We start from the raw sequence: 20,430 nt of genomic DNA, 5'->3' as shown, positions 1-20,430 counted from the left end.
CGGTTGTTTTCTGTGGTTCTCTACCCCAAGAAATGGAGAGCCCCAGGCAAATCTTCAGGGGCCAGAGCTTGGGGGATTTCAAGGCGTAGGTGCAAGATTGGTAAGGTCAGAGGCCCACCAGGCTGGCAGGATATGCAAATGAGTAACATGGACCAGGCGGGGCATGACATGCCAGGGAACCCATGCCAAATTAGGAGGCATCCTTGGCTACTCCATCCCAGCCCTCGGTCAGAGAGCGGGAATGTGGGTCCTGTTTTGCCAACCCTTCCCATTTTTCTAGGGATGCCTGAACTTGGGATTTTCATCCAAAAAAAAAAAAAAATCCTGTTTTAAAACAATATGGTGGTTCCTCAAAAAATTACAACTAGAACTTACCTTTTGACCCAGCAATTCCACTTCTGGGTAGAGATCCAAAGACACCCGAAACACTGATTCGAAAGAATATATGCACCCTCACACTCACTGCAGCGTGATTTACAACAGCCGAGCTATGGAAGCAAACCAGGTGCCCATCGATACGCAGGTGGACAAAAACATCTGGTACACGTGCACAACAGAACTGTTACGCGGCCACACACAAAAAATGAAATCTTACCATTTGCGACCGCACGGACGGACCTACAGGGTATTACGCCGAGAGAGTTAAGTCAGCCAGAGAAAGACAGATTTCACCTGACTTCAGTTATGTGCGGAGTCCCAAGAACAAAATAAATAAGTAAATAAAATGGAAAACAGATTCCTAGATACAGAGGACAGACTGATGGCTGCCAGAGGGGGAAGGGGCTGGGGGACTGACTGGCTGAGAGAGGTGAAGGGAGTAGGAAGTCGGCGTTGGTGGTGACAGAATCGTCACCCGGATGTAAACTACCGCAGAGGGAATACAGTCAACAATACTGATAACTATGTACGGGGCCAGGTGGCTGCAGGAGGCATCGGCGGGAACACCAAGGAAAGTAAATGATTGTCTAACCACGATGCTGTACACCTGAAACTAAACCCGAATAATACGGTCAACTGTAACTGAAAAATAAAACTTGGCACGGCCCCGGCCCGCCCCCGCCGGCGGCTGCCTACCCTCACAGATCCGAGATCCACTTCCGGCAGCTCCGCAGCCTTTCCCAGCGAGACGACGACGAGCGAGCGCCCGAGGGACCCGGGGCACATGGCGGGCATTGGCGTCCAGGTGGTGGCAGACGACCCCAAGGAGCCCGCCTGCTCCTCACCCTGCGCGGAGCGGCTGCCTACCCGCCTGGGAGCCGCCATGGTCGCCGCTAACCGTGATCCCTGCTGAGCCAGGCTGTGACCGGAAGCAACAGGGACATGTGGGCTGCGGGCCAGCGTGGCGGGATCCATTTCCGGGTCACGCACTGCGTGCGGAGCGGGTCACGGTGGAGCCAGTCCTCCTGTGGAGGCCGATTGGCCGGGCCTACACGAAGCGTGTCAAACTCAAAGGCTAACACGGGCCAGACAAACACGGTTGAAGTTTCTGCGGGCCGCAGAAAAACAAAAGCTTCCATTTTCATAGAAACACATGTTCATTTCCATAGAGACATGCTGAATGCAAAGGGCTGAAATAAATGAGTCATCGTTAACATAAAATAACATTTTAATAAAAATTAGTATTTTTTCTTGAACATGAACTTACCAGACACTGAATAACTGCCCAAATTAATAAGCGTAATGCAAATAAGCCTATTTTTCTTGTTCTCCGAAAGCAAAATATTTCCAGTTGCGCACACCAAACAAGTCAGTCCAAGACTAAAGATGTGGCTATTGGCTGCTAAAATATTCACTGCTGGTATTAGTGGAGAGAAATGGTGCGCCTGCGCGTAAGGGAAATGAATGCAACGTGATTATATTCATCAAGTCATTAGCGAATGTTGTAGTTCGTTATTAATAATTATGTGTAACAGGATATTGTCAAAATTAAGTTAGGAAATTTTTATTAAAACGTTTCTTACATACCGTTATATTGGCTGGACCGCAAAAATATTCGTTGTGGGCCACATGCGGCCCGTGGGCCACGAGTTTGACATGCTTGGCCTACATGAAGGATCACCAAGACCCATAGAGGAGACCTGGGCCTTGGGCCTCCAGAGAAAAACAAGAAGAAGAAGATGCTGGTTAAAGAGCCAGACTCAGCACTTGGTTTTCAACGGTAACAATGATTTCACCAAGGTCTGTCCCACCACAGCCATGTCACCCACAAGTAGTGTGATCCAAGAGCAGGCACCCGAGATCCCTCTGGTGAAGAAGAAGAAGAAGAAGAAAAAGAAGGACCACAGTACCCTCTGTGAGGAGCACCTAGAACCCAAGACCACGTCCCGAGCCAGGCGGACAGAGAAGTCTCCCAGCCCCAGGACACAGGTTCTCGGTCCATCGGAGTTCCTCAGCGGGAAGAAGAAAAAGAAGAGGAAGTCCTTGTGGCTTCTGGCCCTGTCTCCTGGTTTGAAGGTGAAGACCTCCCTGGAGGTCTGGGGACAGGTGGAGGAAGTGACCAGAGTGGCAAGAAGCTCAGAAAAACACAAGAAGGAGAAAAAGGCCCAGAGGCCGCAGCCTTCTCAGCTGGGGAACCTTGGGTCTGTGAGGCCAGGGACGCCCTGCATGCCGGCTCAGTGGGAAAGATGGCCAGGAACAGGCTGCCTTGGGGCAGAAAAGGAAGCCGGGAAGCCCCAGGGAGCACAACATGACCACGAAGAAGAAGAAAACCCAGCAGGAGGGAGACACCCCCCTTGGCCACCCCAAGCCCTCCTGGTGCATGGAGAGCAGCCCTAGGAAAGGAAGTACTAAGAAGCCGGCCAACATTGAGGCTTCAGAATACATCCCAGTAGGAGACGGCCTCAAGTCCCCTGCGAAGAAGAAAACCAAGTCCACTAAAGGGCTGAGGAGCTAGGCATTGAGAAGCCAGCTCTGAAGAGGGGGGAGGGGGAGGGGGAGGAAGAAGGGATGGGGGAGGGGGAGGGGGAGGAGGGCAAAATAGCAGAACTTTGGGAGGAGGAGCCCAACCCAGACTTAGAGGTGGTGTTGGAAAAGAAAGGCCACAGGGACGAGGTGCACATAGACCAGTGGGGCGAAAGGCCTTTCGGGAAGAAGCTGATCATGCCTGGCCTGCGTGGTTGAGCGTGGACCTATGAACCAGGAGGTCACGGTTCGATTCGCGGTCAGGGCACATGCCTGGGTTGCAGGCTGGATCCCCAGTGTAGGGCCTGTGGAAGGCAGCCGATCAGTGATTCATCATTGATGTTTCTATCTTTCTCTCCCTCTCTCTTTCTCTCTGAAATCAATGAAAATATACGTTTTTTAAAAAAAAAAGAAAAGAAAAGAAAAGAAATTGATTGTGAATCAGGCAAAACAGAAGCCTCTGAAATGGACAGGAAGTAGACAGGAACTCAGTTTGGCCAGTGGGATAATGCTGGTATTGAAAACGAGGGACAGAAGCTGAAATTTCTCAAACTTATGGGTGGCTTTAAAAATCTGTCTCCTTCACTCAGCCGAACCCTTGAACCGATCAGAAGGCCCAACATGGTGCTCGCTCGACAGCAAGCGACAGGAAGGCGGCCAACAGCCGGCAGCAGAGCCTGCAGCAGGACGCCATCCCACCGGGCCCTGAGCTGGAGGCCCAGCAGGGGTGCTGGCCTCGGCTTCTCCACGGCCCCAAACAGAATCTTTTATATTGACAGGAACGCGTCCAAGTCGATCAAGTTGGAAGATTAAACTCTACTGTCTTGTCTGCCGAGTCAAAATTGCTTTTATTCTTCAGTTATGCAGATGAAAGCCGCTGACAGTTGTCTCCAATTAAGGGAGACTCTGTGGATGTGCTTGGACGACCTGGGGTGGGCACAGCACATGTTTCAGGAGCCAAGAGAACATGCGAGTGGCTAAAAACCACTATTTTCTGGGTGAGGCCTTCGGTCCCTGTTTGAAGACATCATCGTACGTAAATAACAACAGCTAACATTTGTTGAATACTTAGTATATGTAAGACACATACTCATGTGATTTACTTGCATTAATGTATTTCATTTTAACTATAAAAAAAGAAGAAAAATAAAACACATACACACACAAAAAAAGAAAGAAAAAAAATCTTCCATTAAAAAAAATATTTTATTGATTTTTTACAGAGAGGAAGGGAGAGGGATAGAGAGTCAGAAACATCGATGAGAGAGAAACATGGATCAGCTGCCTCCTGCACACCCCCCACTGGGGATGTGCCAGCAACCAAGGTACATGCCCTTGACCGGAATCGAACCTGGGACCCCTCAGTTGGCAGGCTGATGCTCTACCCACTGAGCCAAACTGGCCAGGGAAAAATCTTCCATTTTAAATGTTGGAATAATTCACTTAAAAATGTTGTAAAATATTTCCAGGCCAAACCCTCAACTGCATGTGGATTCGTTTTGGTTTGTGGATTCTTTCCTGATGAAGAGTTTGAAATTTTTCCAACTTCTTCTGTGCCCCCAAGGAGTCTTTTGGATTGGACTCAGAAAGTCACAGTGAGAAGGGAGGTGGGAAAAGAGGGCCTGGGCCTGAGGGTGCTGGGCTGGTGTCTGCGCTTACACGCACCCACTCTCCCGGGCAACGCACACAAAAGCAACGCCTTCGGGGAAGCTGACTAAGACCAGCGCGGCATGTCCCTGACATCGGAATCGCATCAAATTATCACCACACGAGTGCCTTCCGCTGTTGTTGCCTGTGTTCCAATATGCCCCGATGCATTCTAAAAGGAGCGCTGTGTTCCCTTAAAGGAAAAAGCCTAATGTTCCGTCCTTTTTTCAGAACCCACTCAGGAAAATGAGCTCTCTGAATGGGAACCCTCCAATTTTCTCTCTGGGGGCAGAGAAAGGAATTGGAGAATTGATGAAAGCTTTTGGTTAGTTCACGGAGAAGTGTTTTTGGTTTTGTTCTGGGTTTTGCTTTGATTGTGGCTTTATCGTTCCTCCAACAGACATGGTCCTGATAGATGGTGGAGGCGGAGGAGGGATGGGAGGATGTGGCGGGTGGGGGCGGGGGATGGGGGATGGCTTCTATTGACTGAGAGGCTTTCCAGGTGGTGGGATGGTGTTATCCTCCCACTTTCTCACCTTAGTTCACGGATCAATGATAACTTTTGCTAACACAGGTGGGTGGTACCTACAGCTTCACAGGACATATAATCCCATTGATCTTTCTTCTTCCTTATTTTCTCCTTCCCTCCCCACTTCCTCCTCCTCTATTTCCTTAGCCTCCTCTACCTGCCAGGCACTGTGCTGGGCAGAATGGAAGAGATGCACTGAGCCGAGTCACAGCAGGTGCATATTTGAATGACACGAATTCACCTCGGCTTCTTCACACCTGCTGGGCCTCCACATGTAGAACAATCACCAAGGAAGGTAATGATACATAGCGAAAACATTAATAGATAAAATGTATGTGTAAAAAAAATCAAATAATGTAGAAGAATGCTAAAAAGGAGAAACAAGAAGAAAAAAGACAAAAAAATTAAAATACACTTAAGTTGAAAAATCAAAATACACCCATATTAGCACCTATAGTAAATGTTAATAGGATGATGGTATCTACCTTTACTGAAAACCTACTATGTGCCAGGGTTCATCTGCATTATTGCATTTGCTCTTAATAACAACTTTGTGAGAGAACGAATCATTTTCATTGTGATGGAGGAAGTGAGGGTCAGGGAGGTTAAGTGTTGCCTAAGGTGATGAAGTTAATAATGGACAGAAGCAAGGTTATAGGTCTAACGGCAAAGCTTATAACCCTATAGCATTCTGCCTGCCGGGTGGTTACCAAGTTTTGTGGTATTAGAGCCAGAAGAATGGAGTACTGCATTGCACTCTCTTCCCCACTACCTCCTGAGAATTCTAGTGGGTGCAAGTGACTTGAAAAAAAAACCCACAAAACCCAACAGGAAATGAGCACCATAGGAGAAACCCTGTCCCAATGTCTACCATCAGTAAAAGTGACCGCATAGGCCAACCCTCCATAGAGCGAAGATGGAAATTTATGCTTTTTGCCTTAAAGTTGTAGATGCATTAAGAATAAAATGGGGGTGGTCAGGGTTCAAAAAACGCTGGTTTATTCCAGACATCCCTTTTAGGGATAAATTGTCCCTGAAGCTTTCAAAATAAATCACTCTGGCTTCACCAGGCATAGGAGATTAGCTTTAAGTTCCATGCTTCAATGCCGTTTTCAATTTTCTGTTCACAAAGAGATGGCTTCGTTTCCCCGAGTTCTTCCACCTTTCTCTGACAGGTTAGCTCGAAACTAGTTGCTCTAGGTCCGTGGTCGGCAAACTGCGGCTCGCGAGCCACATGCGGCTCTTTGGCCCCTTGAGTGTGGCTCTTCCACAAAATACCACGGCCTGGGCGAGTCTATTTTGAAGAAGTGGCGTTAGAAGAAGTTTAAGTTTAAAAAATTTGGCTCTCAAAAGAAATTTCAATCATTGTACTGTTGATATTTGGCTCTGTTGACTAATGAGTTTGCCGACCACTGCTCTAGGTTATGTGACAGAACCCCAAACGGGTGCCATTTCCCACTTCCTAAACACTCGGACTTTTCCCATCCACCGCAGAGACAATGCCATATGGATGGCTAGACCATCTTCTCTTGACACAGAGAATGCGTCAGCCTGTCCTTTCTGGATATTTGAGTTTTTCCATGTTATTGGCGGCCACTTAGTGTTAGTCAGATGGCTATGGTTTTGAATCTTGACTCTTCATCTTATTCACTGTGTAACCTTGGACAAGTGACTGGACTTTCTGGGTTTCAGCTTCCCCATTTCCAAAACGGAGATGATAATAATAGCACCTACTGCAGAGGATTCTGGGAAAGTTAGGTAAGATAATAATGGGCATAACATGGCTGGCATACAGAAAGCACTTTCAAATGTTTTTTTTTTCTTTTTTTTTAATTAAAAAAAAAATCATATGCTATGCAGAACTCGGGCCACGGAAGAAAGAGCGACCGTCTCTTCCCTGGGGTAAGAATTGAGGGAAATGGAGATGGTTCTGGAAATTAACCCAAAGGAGGGACAATTTGGGTCTTGGGTGGGGTGCAGAGATCCTCCCAAATAGTAGTAACAGCATTCTCTAAGATGTATGTGGGGGAACATTGGCCGGGATGGTGGGGATCAAGCTGTGAAGGTGGCAAAGCTGTGAAGGGTCATGTTTGTGGGCCGAGCACTCATTGTATAGGAGACGCCACCAAGATATTTGGTGACACAGCTCAGACTCTTTTGGGGGGAAGACACCCCAGCAGGAAGGCAGAGGATGGATTCTAAAGGCATAAAGAAGAGGTCTGAAGGCATTTGGAAGGTTGGGTGTGACGGTCCCCTGAACACGAATGGTGGCCTGGGCAGGGCGGTGGCCTGGTGACTCAAGAAGACAGTGTGGAGTCTCACATCATCCCAGGGAGTCTGAACCAGTCGCTAAAAAAGTGCTTGAAAAGAAAGAAGGCTCGGTTCGCTTTCTGGAGGAGAAAGAGCTTCTGCTAAATTGATTCTCGAAAGGACTCTCAGGAGAATTAAAATTAATTCAAGAAGAAAGCAATCTGGTGAGAGCAGCGGTTCTTGAACCGCAGTGTGATTGGTTTGGAGGCGTCGTTAAAATGCCAATTCCAGCCCCCGCCCCCAGAGGTTCTGACACAGAGAGTCTAGGACGGGCAACCGGAAACCACATGTTCAATAGGGCCCCTAGGTGCTTCTGATAAAGGTGGTCGGGGACTCATACTTTGAGAAACAGTGGTTGATGAAAAGAGGAGTGGCAGGCGGGGTGTAGTGAGAAAGGCATCCACGCGAGGGCTCGGTGGGATAAGCAACAGGGAGTTAGTTCTTCAGGAAGAAATTCTTAAAGGGGGAGCGGAGGAGTGGGGACCAGGTTACGATTGCTGGCTATGGACCAGCCCCAAGAAGACCATCCTGGCGGATGTTAAGTCATTGAAAATGACCTTGAACAGCAAAAAGAAGGCAGATTTGAAAGGACCTTGAATGCTCGTAGTAGTGTTGACGGAAATGGGATGTGCCAAAGGCAGCCACCCATGTTCTTGAACGAGGAGAGGCAGGGAAACCCACCTCTCTTTTAGATGTAACCTTGAGATTGCTTTGCCAGTGATATCGATGGAAAGAAATAACGAGAAGGAAGAGAAGGGCGGAAGGGAATCAGGTCTGGTGGCGCAGAACCTCCCGGGCACACGTCACGGGCCTGTTGGGTAAGCCCAGGAGGCTGCCGGTTGTCACCCGTCACACCTGTTTGAAATGAGCCTGAAATGACAAAATGCTGCCTGGCATACAGTACGTGCTTAGTAAGTGTTCCTGCGGTTCTTACATCCTTATTTCAGGCAGGGAAACTGGTCCCAGAGCGGGAAAGGGTGCAACAAAGGACAAACATCAGTGATTTGACTCGTCCGTTCAAGCTTGCACCAACACCTTCTATATACGAGTAGGTACTGCTTGCCGTAGAGATAAACAAGAAACATCCATCACCTAGCAGGGCTCAGAGACTAGGGGGCTACATCACCTTCATGGATGGAGGGGAATGTCTGGACCCAAGGGAGAATCGAGGTCTCACCTAACTAAATTGGGAGGGTTCCCAGGCAAGTTTCACAGGGATGTAAGGCCGGGCCACCTAGGTGAAGGTGAGAGAGGGGTTAGGGCATTTCCAGCCAAGGTAGATGGCATGGAGGTGACAGAGAACAAGATGTGACTGCCAGCTTCATTTATTCCTTCAACAGATGTCTGCTGGGGAGTTCTCATGTACCCCGCAGCATTCTAGGTCCTGGAGAAACGACCCAGATGCTGACACCTTGACTATTCCTAAGTCAATCACCAGGGCGGAGGCCCCCAAGTTGCAGGCACCTATGAGCCACCAAACTGCTTCCCATGTGGGCAACTCTAGGAATTGCTCCACCAGGGGGCGCTGCAGGAATAATCTGCCTTCAGCGGGTTGAACAGAAAAACAAAAGGGATCTGTCTAGAAAGAAACTCGACTACAAACTCGAAAATTAAATAGTGCTGTGTAAGTATTACAATTAAGGAAAATTACTGCAGCCCAGCGTTAATTTTAAAGAATTATTTCTATTAAACGTTAGTTAATGATGATGAATGATTCAGCGCATGCGAGCTCGATAACACGGTTAGTGGAGAGTATTCTAAATCATCCGGGGGCCGATCACTCATCGAAAGGTCTTCTCTATTTTTGTGCGGCTGTGATTGAATAAGCAGATCTGCCCTTCCACCCACATCATCATTAAACGCTCCCTCTCCTCCACCACTAACCTCGTCAGAAAAAAGTAAGACATAAAATTGATGAATTGTTTACTGGCAGAAGAATATCGGAGTTGACCCCGGTCCCCTCCCTGTCCCTCTAGCTCAGGATTCTGTGTCTGACAGTGGCCTCGAGGGAGCGTTCTGGCGAGGAGGCTGGGCGGCCTTCTCATCCATCAATCTCAAAGGTTAGGAACATTCCGGAGACAGCCGATGCCTCCTTCACTGTCTATTAGAGAAGGTGCCACCGTGAATTGATGGTAACCCGGGAGGACCCTGTGCGGGTTCGGGCGGCACCACACTGTGGCTAAGGAGTTGGGGAGCGCCCTAACCGGTTTGGCTCAGTGGATAGAGCGTCGGCCTGCGGACTCAAGGGTCCCAGGTTCGATTCCGGTCAAGGGCATGTACCTTGGTTGCGGGCACATACCCGGTGGGGAGTGTGCCGGAGGCAGCTGATTGATGTTTCTCTCTCATCGATGTTTCTAGCTCTCTATCCCTCTCTCTTCCTCTCTGTAAAGAATCAATAATACATATATATATATATATATATATATATATATATATATATATATATATGTATATATATAAACTATTGAATAACAGAAATATTTGAACTTCTAAAAAACTTAAAAAAAAAAAAAACTAAAAAAAAAGGAGTTGGGGAGTGACGTTTCTATCTTCTCATTGGAACCAACAAGCAATAGATTCTGCTTTTATACAAATCAGACATTTAGCCATGTGATTAAAGGGATACATGTCATATTATAAAGTTGTACACCTGAAATGTATATGATGTTATTAACTAGTTACCCCCAAAAATGTAATTTAAAAAGGGGGATACATGTGGATCTAGACAGAGGTGTGAGGGAAGATAGAAAATTGGACTCCTCCGCTTTTGTCTTCTGTAGAAATTAGTAGTAGTCGTCCTAATGATATGATGATGATGATCACAGCAGTTCCCATGTATTGGGTTTCTGCTCTGGGTCAGGGCTTTGAAAATACTCCATAGGCATTCGCTCATTTCACCCTTGTCATTACTCTCAATTTTAATATTTTTAAAAATTGATTTCAGAGAGGAGGGGAGAGGGAGAACGAGACAGAAACATTAACGATGAGAGAGAATTATTGATTGGCTGCCTCCTGCACGCTACCTATTGGGGATCAAGCCAGAAACCCGAGCACGTGCCCTGACTGGGAATCGAACCGTGACTTCCTGGTTCATAGGCCAACCATCAACCATTGAACCACACCGGCCGAGCTGTTACCCGCATTTTAAAGATGAGCTAACGGGGACTCAGAAGACTTGAGGTGGTTGCCACAAACAGTGACCGTATGGGCTTGAGATGCAGTCATTGCCAGAGCCTGTGCTTTTATTATTTTTTAAAATTTATTTCTAAAATAGAGTTGATTTACAATATTATATTAGCTCCAGGTATACAACATGGCGATTCGATATTTATGCACCTTACCAAGCGACCACCCTGATAACGTCTCGCCGCCACCTGGCACCATCCATATTCTTTATGGTATCTCTGACTCTATTCCCTGTGCTGTGCTTCACGTCCCCGTGACTAATTTTATAACTGGCGGGTGGCACTTCTTCATCCCCTTCACCTTCCTTCCCCCTCCCCCTCCCACCTGGCAACCACCGGCTTGTTCTTTGCATCGAGGAGTTTGCTTCTGTTTGTTAAACATTGAGTTCCATTACCACCTCCAGAGGCATTTAAATCTATTATGTGAACTTTTCTGAGTGCCTACTGGATGCCAGGCAGCCTGCCAGGGGCGTGGGCTCCGGCTGGGACAGAACACACGCTCATCCCCGGAAGGGCTTCTTCCAGGTCAGCAGGGAGAAAAGGCAAGTCCGCCATGGAGGGAAACCCGGATGAGATCCGGACAAAAGTGCAGGGAGCAGGAGGCTTCGAGAAGGAGGGCTCCGGCCCCCTGGGGTGGGGGTAAGGGGACCAGAGAAGGCGTGGGGAGTATTTGAATTGGACTCAGATTCTGGGTGGGGTTTGGCTGGCAAATGGCAGGGGAGGTAAGGTAGGAGGAGGGTCCTGCTTGAATGAAGGCCGAGAGGTGGGGGATGTGTTTGGGAGACAGGGAGCCTGCAGTGCCACTGCCTTCCCCATTTCCTCCCACCCCTTCTCAAACAGGAGAACACTGCAGGGCCCGGACACAGTGAGATCCAGTCCAAGGAGGGTGACATGGGAAGGCAGTGGCCAATGGGGATGCACCAAGCCCTGCCAGCTGCCCTGTGATTGGACTGGAGAAAGCTGAAGGACCTTGCCTCCCCTTTGAGGCTGTTTGTCCAGCACCAACTACCAACCCTGACACATAATTAGAGCTCAAATCAATGACTGGAAGGATGAATCAGATGCACACGCACATGCAAATCCATAGCCGTCCCTCAGTGTCCTCAGGGGACTGGCTCCAGGACCTATGCCGACGCCAGAATCCTTGGATGCTCAAGTTCCTTAGAGAAAGTGGTGTAGCGTTTGCATATAACCTGCACACATCCTCCTCCCGTGTGCTTTAAATCATCCCTAGATTGCTTAGAACACCTAACACAGTGTAAATGCTATATAAGTAGCTGTTACGCTGTATTGTTTAGGGAATGATGACAAGAAAAATGTCTGTACATGGTCAGAACAGACACAACCACTGTAGACCTAGCCACACAATACACGCAGGCAACCATGTCATGTTTTTTTTCTGAATATTTTCAATCCGTGGTGTTCGGTTGGATCTGCAGATGCAGAACCCATGGGTCTGCAGGGCAGACTGTATATGCAAACAAACACTCACACCCAATGTTTTACTACCAGGAGAAAGGAAGGGAGGTGAAAGGAAATGAATACAGGAGGAGGAAGGGATGGTTTGAGGCAGGGAGAAGGAAGGAGAAGGATTCAGGAAGCCTTAGGAACCAGCTACCTGTCAATCTCACCCAGCACTTCCTGTCGGTGTGATCTTGGCTAAATAACTTAACCAGTGAGACTCAGTTGTCCATCTGTAAAATGGGGATAACAGTCCCAAGTGCAGAGAGCTATTGTGAGATTTCAAGGAGGCCATCCATGTAAGTGCTCGGCCCAGGATAAACACAGACTAAAGGCGATAACATGGGAGACGCGCCAGGCGCACCTCCTGGGCTGTGGATGCCAGCTCCCTCTCCTGCCCTCCGTATGTTTAGTTAAGTCTATAAAGGCCCTGGGGGCTGAAGCTACAACTTCCGATCTTGAACCCTTTGTCCAGAGAGCAGATTAGCAGAAGGAAATTTACCAACCTGCACGGACAGTTTGATAGTCCTCCTTGCCTGGGGCCTTGGCTGTCTGTATCTCTCTTCTCTTGTTTTGCTGCATAAATATGTGTTGGAGACATTAGAAGTAATGGGACTGCACATAAAAGAGAATCAACTAAATTAACCTCTCCCAGAAAGCATCAGGTAGACGAATCAAACCAATGTAATTAAAAAGATTGCTTTGCCTCTCCCTGAAGTTATCATTTTGTATTAAGTAGCATCCGGCGTCATCAAACTGTGGGTTTCCTCTCGGATGAATAGATACGCATTAAATAGCTCCCAGACATCCCCTCCCTCCCAGGCTGTCTGTTCTAGAGAGAGAGGAGGCTTGAGATGAGCCCAGAAGGGGATGCCAGGCTGCCTCCGTCAGAATACCCGGATGTTGAGAGCTGTTCACAGTCCCTACCCGGCATCAGGCCCTGGGCAATTCGAGAGCTGGGTGTGTGGTTCTTTGTCTACATTTTAAAAATTGATTTTAGAGAGGGAGGAAGGGGGAGAGAGAGAAAAAAAATAGATGTGAGAGAGACACATCAACTGGTTGTCTGTCTCCCGCATGTGCCCTGACCAGGGCTGGGGATCAAACCTGTAACGGGAGGACCGGGAATCAAACCCAAGACCCTTCGGTCCTTGGGGCTGATGCTCTCACCACTGAGCAAACTGGCCAGGGCTTAACTCACATTTTCAATGTGCCCGGAGAAGCAGCATGTTGGGACAGTGAAGAGTGGGAGGTGGGAGCTAGAAATGAGGTCCAGCTCTACTACTATCCGTGTGGCCTTGGGCAAGTTACGTACCTTTTCTGTGCATCTGTTTTCTTCATTTATAAAGTGGGGGGAATTGCATTCATCTCCTGAGATCTTTGTGAAGACTGAGATACCGAATGCGAAGTCCTTCGTATAGTGCCTAGCATGGGGTAAAGCTCTCCTTAACTATTCTATGGAATTATGTGGGAAGTGAAAAAAAAAATATAAATATTCCAGATACCCATTAGCACAGATTCTGGTTCCATCAACCCATTTTAAAACTTTCCCAGTTCCCCGAGTAGCTGAGAGCTACTAGTGGAAGGGCTGTCTGTCAATCAATTCCCTCTCATACCAACCAGACACACTTAGGATGCAAATCCAGTCACACCCTCATGGGGAGCTGCCCTCACCCCGAGATCCCTTCCTCTTTTTAGGGATCCCTTCCTCTTTCTTCCCCCACCCCCATCATCTCTCTATATGTGCTCCTGCCATCACTGTCCACACCATGGCCTTCTACAAGAAGCCCTGAATCTGAGTTACAGTCTTAGCGTCATTCTAATGATCACGAATATTTATATAGCTTTCTGGAGCAACTTTCATATATATTATCTCACTAGATCTTGGCCACAGCCCTGCAGGGCACTTAAGACTAGTTTTACCATCATCCTCATCATCACCATCACCATCACCATCACCATCACCATCACCATCACCATCACCATCATCATCACCATCCACCATCATCACCATCATCACCATCATCACCATCATCACCATCATCTTTACCTCCAGATGAAAAAACAGAGTGGGTTCAGTAATTTGCTGAACAGGAACCCAGGTTCGAACTCCGTTCTGTCTGATTCTAAAGTTTGTGGTTCACTCCTGGACCCCTCTGCTTCTCTAATACTGCATTGTGATCACTGAAGGAGTGACTTATTCATTTATTCAATATGTGTTTGTAGGGTTTCTCAAAGACCAGGACGATGGATTATTCCATGAGCAAATGAAACTCTGGGTAGACCAGTAGCTTCTCCCTTTTTGGTCAAATCTTTAGGGAGATTTGATGTCCCAAAAGCCCCTCTGGCAGACCCACAGAGGGGGGCGGGACCATGCCAGAGCTCCGCAGGAACTCCATGTGGGTAAAGAAGAGAGAACAGACTGCCCTTTCCCACCTCTGTCCAAATCCACCCCTTCTTGGGTGAAGGCAGCTGGGAAGCCACCGCGTGGCCACTCTCATGTCTAACTCACCCAAGTCAACGGGAGTCCAGAAAGATAACGGCGAAGAGCCCCTGTCACCTAGAAAGCCTGTGTTCCATTTGCAAAGAAAAAAAAAAAAAGTGTTTCCCTTACATATTATATAACTCCGGGGAGGCAGTTGCTTAGCAACTGAGTCCAGTTGGCTGGGCTGCAAGTAGATATTAACTCTTCCTGCAGTCAATTGACATTGTCAGGTCTTCCTGGAAGGCCCCCAACCACCCCGTTTTCACAACAGAGCGCTCCTGACATTCATTTGTCCGTACACGACGACCCCTCCCGGCTCTCTCCGCGCCAGAATCGTGGCTCTCTCCTCGCCGTGTGCAGCTTGCCCAGTAGGACCAGCCTCAGGCCTTCCCCAACCATGGAGAGAACCCACGGAGAATCCATTTGGCTATTTCAGATCCATGAAAAGAACACCTGGCAAGCAAGAGAAGTTAAATGCACACATCACCATGTCAACACAGACGCTTACATATTCCACAAGGATTTATGGAGCACCCAGCCAACGTCACTTCGTGGTTGAGCATCAGTCTATGAGCCAGGAGGTCATGGCTGGATTCCCGGTCAGGGCACATGTCCGGGTTGCGGTCTCGATCCCCAGTAGGGGATGTGCAGGAGACAGCCGATCAGTGATGCTCTCTCATCATTGATGTTTCTATCTCTCTCTCTCCCTCTCCTTTCCTCGCTGAAATCAATACACATATATATATTTTTAAGAAAGGAATTTATGGAGCAACAACTATGTCAGGCCCAGCGTTGGGCCCTGGGGGTTGACAGTAAACAAGAAAGTCAAATGTCCCACCCTCACACACCTTATAGTCTGGTTACAGAGATAGAGGGTACCTATGAAAATAAATAAATAAGATAATTCTATGTGTCCTCAGTGCTTTGAAGGCATAAACTAAGGGGATGTAATGGAAAGAGCCTGGGTGTATGCATGTGAGAGGGCGTATCTAGATCGACAGCTAGATGTACCAGAGGCTGGGCACACTGTGTTGCTGGTGACAGATACAGTAGGTCCTCGGGTTACGTCGGAGATCCGTTCCTATGGCGCGAGGTAATGTGATTTTCACTGTAAGTTGGAACCCACCTACATAAGCATCTATGTCACTCACATGGAGCACACACACAGCAGTAATGAAGTGAAACAGTAAAAAAAATTGAAAGAAAGATAACAATTCCCGACCTTTACTTGTGGTAAATAAATAATCAGAAACATAAAGCACATATGTACATACGTTGAAATGACGGAACTTTTTTTTTTTTTAATAAATAAACTAGAGGCCCGATGCACGAAATTTGTGCAAGGGCCTTGCCCCTGGCTCCTGCCTGCTGCCGCCAGCCCTCTCTGCCGTGGCCCCTGCCCAATGCGGCTTTGTCTGGAAGGAAGGACATCCGGTCTAACTAGCATATTATGCTTTTATTATTATAGATGGGAGATGGCGACGTAACCACAAAACAACATACGTGGAGTCTGAAGTAACCGAGGACTGCCTGTACCTTCCATTCAATGTCAGGGCCGCAAGAGCCCTGCAACTGACCTTGATCCATCTCCAAAATCTTTCCCATCCCAGCAGATGGTACCACCTGATCCAGCCAGTCACTCGCGTGGTAGACCGGGGAAGGCCTTGATTCTCTTTTCTCCCTTTCCCCCACATTGCATCCATCAGCGAATCTACGGACTCTAATTTCAAAATAGACCTTGAACCTGCCCCTTGTACAGCTTCCGCTCAAGTGGGAGCTGCCGGGTTGCCTCACTGGATGACTACAGTAGCTTCCCGACTGGCCTTCCCTTCAAGTTCATTCTCCACCCAGCAGCCCGAGGAAGAGTTCCAAAAGGGAACTCAGACCCATCCCTCACTTCTCTGCCCCACACCGCTCAACAGCCCACTTCCCACTGTTCTTAGATGGCCTCCAAACGCTTACGGCAAGGCCTTGTGTGTTCTGGGGCCTGGCTCTCTCTCACTCCACTTCTGACCACACTTGCCCACATTGACCACGCTCCAGCCACAATGGCCTTGGTTCTGACTCCAACAGGACAAGCTGATTCCTTCCTCAGGGCCGATGCACATGCCATTTCCCTTGTTCTTGACCTGTTTAACCCCTAAGTCACCCACCGGGTCTTAGTTCAAAGGTCACCTCCTCAGGCAGCCTCCCTGACCACCGGATTCCTGATCCCAGCACCCTGGTTGATACCTTCACAGCACTTTTATTCCTACCTGTGACTTTATACATACACATCCTATCCAATAAAAGAGTAATATGCAAATTGACTGTCACTCCAACACACAAGATGGCTGCCCCCATGTGGACACAAGATGGCCACCACAAGATGGCCAGCAGGGGAGGGCAGTTGGGAGGGACCAGGCCTGCAAGGGAGGGCAGTTGTGGGCGATCAGGCCAACAGAGGAGGGCAGTTGGGAGGGACCAGGCCTGCAAGGGAGAGCAGTTGGGGGTGATCAAGCCTGCAGGGAAGGACAGTTAGGGGTGACCAGGCCAGCAGAGGAGGGAAGTTGGGGGTGACCAGGCCTGCACGGGAGGGCAGTTAGGGGTGACCAGGCCTGCAGGGGAGGGCAGTTAGGGGCAAACAGGCTGGCAGGGGAGCATTTAGGCATCAATCAGATTGGCAGGGGAGTGGTTAGGGGGTGATCAGGCTGGCAGGCAGAAGCAGGGGCAATCAGGAAGACAAGTAGGCGAGCAGTTGGGAGCCAGCAGTCCTGGATTGTGAGAGGGGTCCCAGATTGGAGAGGGTGCAGGCTGGGCTGAGGGACACCCCCCCCCCGTGCACAAATTTTGTGCACCGGGCCTCTAGTCCTATATAATAAAAGCCTAATATGCAAATCGACCAAATGGTGGAATGACCAGTTGGCTGGGGGCGGGGCCGGCGAGTGGGCGGTGCCAGACCAGCCCAGGCGGGTGCCAGCGGGCAGAGGAAGGGGATGACGAACAGGGGGCCATGGCAACCAGCGGTGGCAGAGGAGCAATTGGGGGGCAGGGCCAGCCACTCACCAGCTGGTGCCATTCCCCCTGATCGCCCTGCTGGTCGCCTCCTGCAGAGGGAGGCCACCAGCGAGGGCGGTGGTGGAGCACTGGGGCATGGGGCCAATTGCTCGCCTGGGGGCAGGGCCGGCCACTGGCTAGCCTGCGCTGTCCACCAATTGGCCCACAGGTCGCCTCCCACAGAGGGAGGCCAGACTGCGGCTTAGGCCTGCTCCCTGACCTAAGCCGTCAGTCAGACATCCCCCAAGGGCTCCTGGTCTGCGAAAGGGCACAAGCTGGACTGAGGGACCCCCAAAGTGCATGAATTTTCATGCACCGGGCCTCTAGTATATGTATATTTAACTTGCTTATTGCTTTTCTCCTCTGATGGACTGGGCTTCCTGAGGGCGGAGATCACATCTATTTGCTTGCAACTCTATCACCAGCATCTATCCGGGGACACGGCATATAGCGACAAATGTAGTTCAGTTATTTTTTTTCCCCAAAATGAATGCATAAATATAAGAATAAAATAGCTAGAAATTACCGAGTGTTTATGACATCCCAAGATAGTACCGAGCACTTAACATATTCGGATCTCATTTAATCTTCATGATAACCCAATGAGGTGGGCATTTCTACCCCCATTTTAGAAATGAGTAAACTGAAGTCCAGAGAGAGGAGCTGATGAGACAGGCAGCGCTGAGACTGAAATTAGAATGAAGCTCACTCTGACCCTCATAAGTTGGGCTTCGCATCACAATGTCACTCCTAATCCCTCGGAGAGGGTGGTAACATCGTCCCACCCTCCCCTGCCTTGGTTGCGTGGGGACCATTTCACTCCTAGGCAGCAGGTGTACCCAAGGCAGCTTGAGAGCTGGAGGTCAGACTGGAGGAGAGATCAGTCTGGCTGGTCTTGCGAAGCCAGGCCCAGTCCAGTTATCTGAACAACCAGAGCAGGGCAGACAAAGGCTGAACCAAAATAACTCCCCGCACTGAGTCATTCCTGATGGTGCCTGGGAGGCCCTGCAGGGCGTTTGAGATGCTCGCCAGCCTCCTGCATCTCCCCATCGCTTTGTGCCCAGCACAGACCTTTGTGGAAAAAAGACTATGTTGGTGGAAATAGCTGGCCCCAAACAATTCTGGGAGGCCTGAGGGAACTTAAAATAAGATAACACCAATAGCTACCATTTGTTGAGCACCGAGGGTGTGTGAGGGTGTGTGTGGGTGTGTGTGTGTGTGTGTGTGTGTGTGTGTGTGTGTGACTCAATCAAGATCTTTACATGGGTTTGTATCTACACCAAGTCCCTCCCGGTAGGAACTATTCTCAGCTCCATCTCTGTCTCTGTGAGGACACAGAGAGATGGGGTCACTGGCTCCAGGCTGCACAGCTTGTAAGTGGGAGAGCTGGGATTCGATATGAGAGGCAAAGATCGAGAGTGCAAGCTCTTAGAAATTGGGTTCTGTTTCCTCTATACCACCAGGAGTTCCCTCATCCCATCATAATCCCCCAATCCTGTTCTGAGAACCGACTGCATTGCCTGATGGTTGATTCATAGGCAGATTCCCAAATACCCTCAGCTTGGCCTGGATGCAAGTCACTGTGGATCCGTCAGGGAGGTGCAGTCCAGGCTTGCCAACTAGCAAGTGCAAGGTAAGGATGTCTGAACTCAGGGGTGGGAACAGAGCATCACATGCACATCCGATGCACATCTTAGCTTCCCGATGCACTCGTTATAACCAACATCCGCAGGATAATCACCTTAGACAATACCCCTGGCTTCTGTAAAGGCCAAGAAGGACAGCAGAATGAGCTAATAGCCTGTGTAATAACACCAGAGCCTCAAAGAGGCCTTGTCTTTCCCAGCTGTTAAAGGGGAATTTTGTGGGAGTATGGTCTAGTTGCAGAGGTTGATTTCAGAACCCAAAGTTCTTGCCTCCAACCTTTGAGCTTGCTCTTCTAAGCTGAGCCTCCAGTGCCTTTCTGGCTCCCATCTTCATTTCGCCAAGTGTTACTCAGCCTTTGGAATTCAGCTCAGGAGTCACCTCCTCCAGGAAGCCCTCCTCAAACCCCAGTCTGGATGGCTGTATCCTTGGACTTTTGCAGCTCATTCCTATCACAGGACACATTGCTCTTTGTCAGCATTGCCTGCTTCTACATCTATCCTCCCCCTCTGAGTCTTCCCGGGGGCAGGGGTTCTTCTGTCCCAGACAACTTCTTTCCATCCACAACCAGCACAGTCCCTGACAATAAAAGGACACCCAACGTGGGTACGCGGTACACACAGCACCGTGTTCTCCGGCATGGCAATTATCCCTAGAAGAATTTGACCCAAACAGCTACAGGGAATTGAGCAAAATTGAATGCCATGGAAAATCTAAACATTACAGAGACTCGAGAAGCATATAGAAACATAAAGAGAAAATTGCTTTTCAAAACGGTAACAAAGGGAAGAAAAGATTCGCATTGGCTGTTAACATAGGTTTTGTTGGTGCAGTGGGGTGGCGGTGGGGTATTTAACTTTCTCTACACATCTCCCAAATGTTCAAAAACGTCAAAGAAAGAAAAGATATTAAATTGTAAAAAGAGTACCCTTATTTTTTTAATTGATGTATTTCCCACTGTTTTAGGACGATGTGTTACGATAGGAGAGAAAAAGACGGCCAAGCCAGGATCAGCTTTTGGCCTTGACCTGAAATTTGCTGTGAGATCTCGGGCAAGTTCTCTGAGTCATGCTTGCTTCATCGGTAAGTAAGGATGAGGATTAGACTATTCACCAAGGGTCCTGATTCATATGTATTCTGCAGGCATCGAGCCATGTTTTTCTCAGATGGATTTTCTAATGACAAATTGCGGGTTTTTTCCTCCCCCTGGGGAATTCTCTCATTTTTCCATGTTC

The 20,430-nt window shown here is 48.7% G+C and overlaps 1 protein-coding gene and 1 pseudogene across 3 annotated transcripts in view; one reads left to right on the top strand and one right to left on the bottom strand.

The window, feature by feature from the left end:
• Positions 1-20,430, bottom strand: part of SEZ6L (seizure related 6 homolog like) — a gene marked incomplete at both ends in the record, with an annotated part of 130,353 nt that overhangs the window by 90,477 nt on the left and 19,446 nt on the right. The window lies entirely within an intron of this gene.
• LOC307094249 (lysine-rich nucleolar protein 1-like) lies at positions 491-3,134 on the top strand (annotated as a pseudogene). Its single transcript has 2 exons — positions 491-540; positions 2,054-3,134. The product of its transcript is annotated as a lysine-rich nucleolar protein 1-like (transcript).

The sequence above is a fragment of the Cnephaeus nilssonii genome (genome assembly GCF_951640355.1).
Source record: "Cnephaeus nilssonii genome assembly, chromosome: 22".
Taxonomy (NCBI): Eukaryota; Metazoa; Chordata; class Mammalia; order Chiroptera; family Vespertilionidae; genus Cnephaeus; species Cnephaeus nilssonii.
This window is presented reverse-complemented; position numbering and strand designations above follow the sequence as displayed.